This window comes from Pinus tabuliformis, chromosome X (genome assembly GCF_031772625.1).
Source record: "Pinus tabuliformis cultivar Carrire ecotype Pingquan chromosome X, CPIR1, whole genome shotgun sequence".
Lineage (NCBI taxonomy): Eukaryota > Viridiplantae > Streptophyta > Pinopsida > Pinales > Pinaceae > Pinus > Pinus tabuliformis.
In genome coordinates this window covers 458,814,207-458,825,389 of record NC_142308.1, presented here as the reverse complement: position 1 = coordinate 458,825,389, position 11,183 = coordinate 458,814,207, and positions in this window count along the sequence as shown.

Here is an 11,183-nt window from a genome sequence, read left to right as displayed (position 1 = left end):
ATATAATAATAAATAAATAAATTTTACATATAGATATATAAAAAATTAGTTATATTAGGTGTAAGATAAAATAAACAAATTATTTATTTATTAACTAAATATATAAATGAAGAAAAATAATAATAAATAAATTATTAATCTACTAAATAAATAAATGATTAAATGAAAAAAATATAAACTAATAATAGTATAAATTATTTATTTAATGAAAAATAAAAATAAATGGTGTCATTAGTAGGTAATAGATATATAGATATCTAAATAAAGAAGAATAAATTATTTATAAATATATAAATGAAGAATTAAAGAATATTTTTAAAGGAAATAAGGGACCATTCCTTATAATAAACAAATAAGAAGGAAAAGAATAAGAGTAATAAAAATAATAATAGAATTTTGTTAATAATAATCATAATAATAGTAATAATAATAGAATCAAGTTATAGAAATAAAATAATAAAGTAAAAAACGATTACCAAATAATAAATTTTTTCGAAATTGTTTATTAAATTACTAAACAGTAGTATTTAGTAATAGTTTATAAACAAATAAAAATAATCGTACTCATAATACTAATAAAATCAATTAAATAAATAAATAAACAGACGTAATAACCCCTAGAATCTAATTACATTAGGTAAATTTAGGGTTGTTAAAGTCCAACATCATAAAAAATCCTTTAAACCCAATGGTCAAATAATCAGTATTAATTCAAGATTTTTTAAGGTTTAACTAAGTCAATAGGTAAATATTTACTTATAAGGTATATCAAACTTTATCCATAATGGTCAGATATTTTATATTTAATAGTAATCCATATTTATTCAAAATCTATTTATTCCAATAAAATCATTAAGGTTACCTATGTCAATAGGTAAATGAATAATTAACCATAAGGTTTGAAAAGGTTTTATTAGTTAAAGGGAAACCCAATTCTAAGGATGAAATTATGGAAAAAACAAATCTAATAACGAGCCCAATAGAATCATACATAAAACACTCCATAATACTAGGACAAATCTGCCAAAAGAAAAATACAAGGAGGGGGAAGACAGAAACCCTAAGACCTAACCCATAGGGGAATGAGGAGGCTAGGAAGACAAGGCTGGGACCCAGCAACGACTAATCTTCCAGCCATCATCCCTATTACGTTAGTATTTTTCTATTTGGGATTAGTTTTTTGTTTTGTTTTTTTTTTTTTTTTTTTTTAAATTAAAAATCAGCTTCTTCTCTTTTGTATGTGAAACTAAAGGATGTACATTTTTTACTTGATCATTTCCATAAATGATCCACATCCACACCTGAAATAAGTACTACATTCTTCTATGTAGCGATAGTCTATCCTTGTAACGGTTGGGGCATTAGTCAGTATTCACTATCTTAACTATATGAGCAGCGTTTTTTGTAGTTAGTGTGGTTTATCATCAGAACTAAGATGGAGAGTTTGATCATGGCTAGAAAATAAATAATGAAAACGATATAGAAAGAGTTAATTTCAAAGGTTGGAATATAACAGTAAAATCCTGAATAAAGAATATTTCAACTAATAGTCCAAACAAATTGTTTAATAAATTTAATTATGAATTAGAAGAAGAAGAGGGGAAAAAACAATTCTATTAAAGTCAAACAAAAAATTATGGTAAAAAATAAAGAATAAATATATAATAACAAATAAAAAGAATGTATCAAGCTCAACAATAAATTAATACATTAAAAACTAAGTTTCAAAAACTAAAAATTTAAAAATAAAGAAAAACGAAATATAAATGATTAAAAAGAATGGGCCTAATGGTTAAGGGCATGTGTTTCTTCCTAAAAGGTCATATGTTCAAAACGAAATGGGGTGAGTATGTATCCCTTAATAAACTAATAAATACAAAAATATTGATATAATATATAAGTTTTAAAAACCATTGAAGAGAATCAATATAAATCCATAATTATATAAGCAATTACAAAAGTAAAAGTAAACCTACCAAGTGAACAATAAAATGGAAAAATGAAAGGATATAAAATTAAGAAAAAATTAATACATGATTATAAAAATAAATAATACTAAAAAAAACCTTAAAAGAAAATATTATTAGCTAAAATTTATTAATTTATTTAAAAAATTAGAAACAACTAAGCATGAAAAATGGGAAGAATTTTACATAAGTTTTAAAAACCATGGAAGAGAATCAATATAAATCCATAATTCTATAAGCAATTACAAAAGTAAAAGAAAACCTACCTAGTAAACAATAAAATGGAAAAATGAAAGAATATAAAACTAAGATAAACTTAAAGAAAGAATTAATACATGATTATAAAAATAAAAAAAAATAAAAACCTTAAGGAAAATATTATTAGCTAAAATTTATTAATTTATTTAAAAAATTAGAAACAAATAAGCATGAAAAATGGGAAGAATTTTACAAAATAGAACCACAGGAGGAGACAAACAAGGAACAAAACAAAAAAAGGAAGAAATAAAAAGAGGAAAAACTTTAAGAAGATAGGGCAAGGATCCAACAATTGCTAATTTTCCAGCCATCATCTCTATTCAAATTAGTAGGCCTCCTTTCAACCTCTATGGCCTCCATAAACTTTCGATGATGGAAATGATCAATCCTTGCAATGACCTAGGCTTCTTCGATACAGATGTGGTGTTTTGTCTTTTTTGTATGTTCTACCAATGTTGAGGAGCGAGTCTTACCATGTTTGATGTCAGTTGTGTGCTCATGAATCCTTTGATTTTTTTAGCAGCCAATTTCGCCAATGTAAGGTGTCCCACATGAACATGGGATTACATAAGCACCTTTCATATTCTTAAGGTCCACCTAATCTTTGACTGATCTTAGGGAGCTTCGAATGGTGTTTAGGGGCCTAATGGTTGAAGGAATCTTAGGCTTCCTCAAGATCCTAGCAATCTTGTCAATGGTCCCCTGGAAAAAGGGAAGATTCCCCATAAACCTAATCTCTGGGTTCTTTTTTTATCCTAGGAACTTTTGTTGCTTTAAGGAAAGCCTTGAGACAATGGTGCCTACTATAGCCATTATTCTCTAAAACCTTAAGAAGATAGGTTTTCTCATCATCAAGGTGCTTTTTATCATAGATTCTTAAAGCGCGAGTAGCTAATGTGTTGAGAACTCCTAGCTTTTGAGCAAGATAATGATGGGAGTTAGCATGAAGATATTGCTCCCTGTGAGTTTTTTATGGAAGACCTGGTGAGAGAAAGAACCAGCATCCTTATTAGATATAAGAATGTCAAGGAAAGGCGTGCTCCCATTGATTTCATGCTCCATAGTAAACATGATGGAGCTAGACTGATTGTTAATATTTTGGAAAAATGGATCCAACATTTCTCGTCCATGAGGCCAGAAGACACAGGTGTCATCCACAAACCTCTTCCAAAGCTTTGGTTTGAATTGATCCAAGGCCAATGCCTTGGATTCAAAGTCCTCTATGAACAAGTTTTCCATGACAAGAGAAAGAGTAGAACCCATAGCAACACCACAAGTTTGTTCATAGAATTTCCCTTCAAACTAAAGAAAGTAGAGGTAAGAAAAATTTCAACCAATCTAGTTGTATCAGGATCCGTAATATGATTGATATTTTAAAGTCTCAAAAGTTAGATTCGAAAGTCCTTACTATTGGACTAAACTCTTGTTTTCCTCCTAACTGAGGGGTAAATTAAGTAGTTCTAACCATGGAGTTTTGAGGCATTAGTTTAGAGTGAGTGATGTTATTGTTTAATTGCATAGGTTGTTTGAGGTTTGTGCTTGTAATTTTCAAAATGGGGAATCATTACCTAATAGACTAAATATTCGAATTTAGGAAATTCCTCATCATCTTACATTTCAACAAAGCACCAAATTTTTAAGCACAAAACCATGGGCACTAAATTTACTCCCATGCATGATAGTTATATATTGTAGTTCCATATAATCAGTGCCTTTTGCAACTGAATAGGATTGATATGAAAGCTTGATGATAGATTTCTAGTCTTGTTTTCTAGAGTCCTACTTACATTATAAATCATCACACTATCATCAATTGTCGAAGGATGCACATCTGTAGCCTTGTCATGTTTTCATTATCAACCTCAAAAGTTATATTGTAAATTCCTTACTATTGGACTAAACTCTTTTTTCCTCCTAACTAAGGGGTCATTCCAACCATGGAGTTTTGAGGCATTAGTTTAAAGTGAGTGTTTCTATTGTTTAATCACATAGGTTGTTCGAGTTTTGTGCTTCTTTTTTTCAAGACAAGAAATCATTAGGTTAAATATTCGTATTTAGGAAATTCCTCATCATCCTACATTTCAACAAAGCACCAAATGTTTAAGCACAAAACCATGGGCACTAAATGTATTCCCATGTATAATGGATATATATTGTAGTTCTCTATAATCGGTTCCTTTTGCAATTGAATAGGATTGATATGAAAGCTTGATGACAAATTTCTAACCTCCATACTTTGCCTTGTACAATTTATTTTTTAGGATCATCGTAATGCTCCTACTATCTTTCCTCATTATTCATGTTTACTATATGTTTGTTGTAGTCTCCTCATTAATGGGATCTAACTATGTTCTAAGCTTGTGTAAATATTTTCATTGTCAGCCTCAAATTCAGGGAATCATTACCTAACAAATTAACAGATTAAGTCATTCTAAACATGGAGTTTCAAGTCATTGGTTTAAAGTAAGTTTTTCTATTATTTAATTGCATAGGTTTTTTGAGTTCTGTGCTTGTATTCTTCAATATGTGGAATAGTTACCTAACAAAATAAATATTCGTATTTAGGAAATTCCTCACCATCGTACATTTCAACAAAGCACCAAATGTTTAAGCACAAAACCATGGGCAATAAATTTATTCTCGTGCATAATGGCTATATATTATAGTTCCATATAATTAGTGCCTTTTTTCAACTGAATAGGATTGATATGAAATCTTGATAACATATTTCTATCCTCCCTATGTTTCCTTATATGATTTATTTTTAGGAACATCGTAAAATTCCTACTAACCTTCATCATTATTCATGTTAACTATATGTTTATTGTAGTCTCCTCGTTAATGGGATCTAACTATGTTCTAAGATTGTGGAAAAATATTCATTATTAGCCTCAAAGTTATATTTGAAAGTCCTTATAGCTAGACTAAACTCTTATTTTCCTTCTAACTAATGGGTCAATTAAGTCGTTCTATCCATGGAGTTTTGAGGCATTATTTTAAAGTGAGTGTCGTTATTGTTTAATCGCATAGGTTGTTTGAGGCTTGTGCTTGAATTTTTCAAGACGTGGAATCATTACCTAACATACTAAATATTCGTATTTAGGAAATTCCTCATCATCCTACATTTCAACAAAGAACCAAATGTTTAAGCACAAAACCATGGGCACTAAATTTACTCCTATGCATAATAGTTATATACTGTAGTTCCATATAATTAGTGCCTTTTGCAACTGAATAGGACTGATATGAAAGCTTGATGATAGATTTCTAATCTTGTTTTCTATAGTCCTACTTACATTATCAATCATCACACTATCATCAATTGGCGAAGGATGCATATCTATAGCCTTGTCTCGTTTTTTACCATAATTTTTGTTTGAATTTTAATAGAATTGCTTTTTTTCCATATCTTAATTTATTTTTGTTTTTATTCTTCATATTTTTCTTTAATTATTTGAATTCATCATTTAATTTATTAAATAATTTGTTTGGACCGCTAGTCGATATATTCTTTATTCTGGATTTTATCGTTATATTTCAACCATTGAAATTAACTTTTTCTACATCGTTCTCATTATTTATTCTCTTGCCATAATCATACTCTCCCTCTTAGTCCTAATGATGAACCACATTAGATGGTTTGAAACATGTCGTCACAACAATTCTCATGTGATTTTTACCAAAAGATTTTCAATATACACAATATGGATCATAGAAGCCTCAATTCAGTATTCACTATATTCGCAGTAGTAGCCTATTGTTACAATTGTTGGAGCAATTGCCAACATTCACTATCTTAACTATGTTAACAACTTCTCGTAAACAAAAAGAACAAAAAATTAAAAAAAAAAAAATAGCATCAATTCTAAAATGTTATGTGATTCTAATTTACCTTTGGGCCGCTTGTTTTATCCAAATTCAATTCAACCTGGATTTAGTACATGTTGCTTGGAAAAACAACACAAAACTTATCCTAATTATGAATTTACAGGAAGTTCTAGCCCTTTGTGGTCAGCTTCCCTTTGGATTCAATAAATTTGTTTTTTTTTCCATGATAGCATTGTGTCGTAACCTACCTTTGAAAAAGTCTTACTATCCTCCCTACTTTGCCTTGTACAATTTATTTTTTAGGATCATCGTAAGGCTTCTATTATCCTTCATCATTATTCATGTTAACTATATGCTTATTGTAGTCTCCTCGTTATTGGGATCTAACTATGTTCTAAGCTTGTGGAAAAAATTACATTATCAGCCTCAAAAGTTATATTTGATATTCCTTACGATTGAAATAAACTCTTGTTTTCCTCCTGACTAAGAGTTAAATTAAGTCGTTTTAACCATGGAATTTTGAGGCATTAGTTTGAGTGCTACTATTGTTTAATCGTAAAGGTTGTTTGAGGTTTGTGTTTATATTTTTCAAGACGGGGAATCATTACCTAACAGTTAAATATTCATATTTAGGAAATTCCTCATCATCCTACATTTCAACAAAGCACCAAAAATTTAAGCTCAAAACCATGGCCACCAAATTTATTCACATGCATAATGACTATATATTGTAGTTCCATATAATCAGTTCCTTTTACAACTGAATATGATTGATATGAAATCTTGATGACATAGTTCTAACCTCATTTTCTAGCATCATACTAACATTATCAATCATCGCACTATCATCAATTGTTGAAGGATGCATATCTTTAGCCTTTTCATGTGTCACAATCTTCACCCTTGCTTTGGCTTAAAAACTGAAATTTGCACTTTAACAATCGCCTCATCTAACTTTTTTTGAATTAGAAGCCCATTTAGGAATGGAAATGTCATATGTATTAGCTCATGAAATTGATGTTGCAACAATTAAGGGTATATGACTAGGATCAATGGAAATAAATTCTAGGTGCTTTGGAAAACGGTTTGGAGCAGACCAAAATGCTACACCTCCACTTGTAGTTGTATTGTCGAGATATTTGTAAGTAATTTGCCTCACATAATTTGAAAAATAGTCCTCAAAATTGAGTCATTTACAAAATGCAAAGTAGTAAGATGCAAGAAACATTGATATTAACTTCTTGACAAGATGTAACAACAAACATATAGTATTTGAATATTACTTTCTTCTCATCCAAGCTATTCAATCTTCAAATTTTACACATTTCTTTGAAACCAACTAATGCATTTTCCACTAGTATGCATCAAAGAGGAATACATTTACAAGACTGCATTCAGGACTAGGTATGGGCATTATGAGTTTGTTGTTGTTCCATTTGGCTTAACGAATGCTCCAGCTACATTCATGTGTTTGATGAATAATGTATTGCGTCCATATTTGGATAAGTTTGTTATTGTGTTCATTGATGATATACTGATATATTCTAAAAATGAGGAAGAGCATGCTAAGCATTTAGCAACAGTGTTGAGGTTGTTGAGGGAGCATCAATTGTATGCTAAGCTCAGCAAGTGTAGTTTCTTTCAGACTGAGGTGCACTACTTGGGACATGTTTTCTCCAAGGAAGGCATTGCAGTAGATCCAGAGAAGATAAGGGCCATCATGGAGTGGGTAACTCCTAAGAGTGTGGATGAGGTGAGATCTTTCATGGGTCTAGCAAACTATTATAGGAGGTTCATCAGGAACTTCTCACATATTGCTTATCCTATTAAATCATTGTAGAGGAAAGGTAAGAAGTTTGAATGGACTGAAGAGTGTGAGGCTAGCTTTGAGCAGCTCAAGTAGTTGCTAACACATGCACCAATGCTACAGATTACAAATCCAGACAAAGAGTTTGTAGTATGTACAGATGCTTGTAAGAGAGGGCTCGGTGGATTCCTTATGCAGGATGGATAGGTGGTGTGTTATGAGTCCTAGAAACTAAACAAACATGAGCAGAACTACCCGATGCATGATCTCGAGTTGGCAGTGATTATACATGCATTGAAGATGTGGAGACATTATCTTCTTAGCATGCAGTTTGTGCTTATGAGTGATTACATTAGGTTGAGGTATTTGTTTGGCCAACCAAATCTGAATGCCAGGAAGGCTAGATGGTTGGCCACGATCAACAAGTTTTACTTCGAGATCAAGTACATCAAAGGCAAGGAGAATTGAGTGGAATATGCTCTTAGCAGGCAGGTACAAGTGAATCACTTAACAGGTATGAGCTCTTATGGGATAGATTTACAGGACAGGATCTTTCAGACAAGACAACAGGATGTCAGATATATGGAGATTGTGCATAGGTTGCAGCAGAATACAAATACATGTACATGTATATGTGATAGTACAGGTATAGGTACAGGTGTAGGTGAACAAGACTTGGACTATTGTCTTGCAGCAAATGGATTGGTCAGGTTCCGAGACAAGATATGTGTATCGGATAACAGTGAGCTCAAGAAGGTGATCTTGAGGTAGTTTCATGCGAAGCCATATTCAAGTCACCCAGGTTATCAGAAGACACTCACATCAGTGAAGAGGTATTACTATTGGCCAAACCTGAAGAAGGATGTAGCAGAGTTTGTGGCTAAATGGTTCAATTGTCATTGAGTGAAGTCAGAGTGCAAACATCTAGGTGGAAATGGGAGGTCATTTCAACGAATTTCATCACAGGATTGCCGAAGACAGTGAAGCACCATGATTCCATCATGGTCATTGTGGACAGGTTAAGAAAGGTTGCACACTTTGTTCCGGTAAAGTATACATTCTCAGCTAGTGATGTGGCACAGGTATTCATCCGAGACGTGGTTAGACTACATGGTGTTCCAAAGAAGATTATGTCAGACGGGATTGCGAAGTTCACTTCCAAGTTTTGGAAGGATTTATTTGTAGGTTTGGGCACAAAGTTGGCCTTCATCATAGCTTATCATCCGTAGACAGATGGACAGACAGAGAGGGTCAACAGGATATAGAGGACATTTTGAGGATGTATGTGATGCATCAGTAGTGCAAGTGGGAAGAGTATCTCCCTTTGGTAGAGTTCGCATACAACAACGGTTATCAGGAGTCACTGAGGATGAGTCATTTTGAGGCATTATAGGGGCGGAGTTGTAGCACTCCCATTAGTTGGAGTGATCCGGTTAACATAGTATTGATTGGACCAAATATGTTGGCAGACATGGAACAAGAGATGCAGGTGATCAAGAAGAATCTCAAGGCAGCACAAGATAGGTAGAAGAGTTATGCAGACAGGAACAAGTTGTTCAAGGAGTTCCAGGTTGGGGAACAGGTGTACTTGTGCATCAAACCAAAGAAGAGCTCCTTGCAAATTGGCTCATGTGCCAAGATGGCACCATGGTTTTGTGGACCCTTCAGTATTATTGAGCGGATTGGGCCAGTAGCCTATCAACTTGCACTGCCTCCGACAATGAAAGTCCATGATGTTTTCCATGTATATTTTCTTAAGAAGTATGTTAAGGATGTTGATCATGTGATTGACTAGTTTGTATTGCAGGTGGAACCAGATGGAGAATTCCAACCGAAGCCTCAATGTATATTGCAGAAAAAGGTGCTCATGCTCTGGAACTGAGTAATAGAACAAGTTAAAGTGAAATGGAAGCACTTTGGGCCCGATGAAGCTACATGGGAGATGGTGGATCATATGCAAGCTATGTATCCTTCCTTGTTTTTCGGTTGAGGCAAAGAAGCTTGACATGGTGGTTTGGTATTTGCTTATGGTGGTTTGGTATTTGCTTTATGGTGGTTTGGTATATGCTTTATGATGGTTTGATATTTACATTATGGTGGTTGATACATGCTTTATGATGGTTTGATGTATGCTATATGATGTTATGATTAATGCTTATACATGGTGTTTATGTTTTGATATATGATTTGGTATATGATTTGGCATATGTTTTGGTATCTATATTTTGATGATGTTGCTATATGTACACCCGTGTATGGATGTAAATATTGTAATGAGCTATGTTATAAAGCTCCACTATGCGGTATGGGTGTCATGTTATTATGATATCATGTGGTTATGTTATCATGATGTTGTGATGTTATATGAGTTGGCACTCAGCAGGATGATCATTGTAAATACAGTAATGAGTTGTGTTATAAAGCTCCATTATGCAGTATGTTGTCATGATGTTTTTTCTCTTGAGTAGATTTTTCATTGTAATATCTGCATCGAGTTGTGTTATAAAGCTCCATGAGCAGTATGTATTCTTTCAAAATATTGCTGAGGTATATGTGTGATTGAACACCGAGGACGGTGTCCCCCAAGGGGGAGGGTTCTGTAATAGCCCTGGTGAAAATTCCATGTAATAAAATTTAAAAACAATAACCACAAATGAATGTGACACTTATTCCAAGCTGAATGTTGGGAAATACATCATAAGGGGTGTTCAATTGGTTGTTTATGGGTAAGGAAATTGGCAAAGGCAATGGCTAAGGCATTAAAAGGAAAAAAGGCATTTTTGACACATTTATTTATGAAAATAATGGAAATTAGGAGAAAAAGGAGGTGAAAGGTCATAGGTTGCATGTGAGGAGGAAAATGAAGGAAAATAATAGAAAATGAAGAAAATAGAGGCCTCATTCATAAAAAGGCTTCTAAGGATCAGTGGGTAACCTTTTGTCAGTTCATTGTTGGAGCTCTCTCATTATTCTCTCCCACTCTCTCTCTCATACTTTTGGATACTTAGATATTTCTTGGAGCACTCTTGGAGGGTGTGTCATACTTGGATTCTTGGAGCAAGAAGGCAAAGGAAGAGAAGGAAAGTGCAAGAAGGCATCGACATCATCAACTAAATCAGAATATACTTGCAGGTACGAAGTTGCATGTATGATTTCTTCACTAGTTTTGACATGCATGGCATATGCATGTGGTTTCTTGGTTGTGATCTATCATTGGCATGAAATATTGCTTGGATCAATAGTGGATTGCCTAGCCTTGCCATTTCCTAGATAGCCATGGTGATTTTGGGTTTACTTTCATTGTTTTGTTTTGGTTGGTTCTC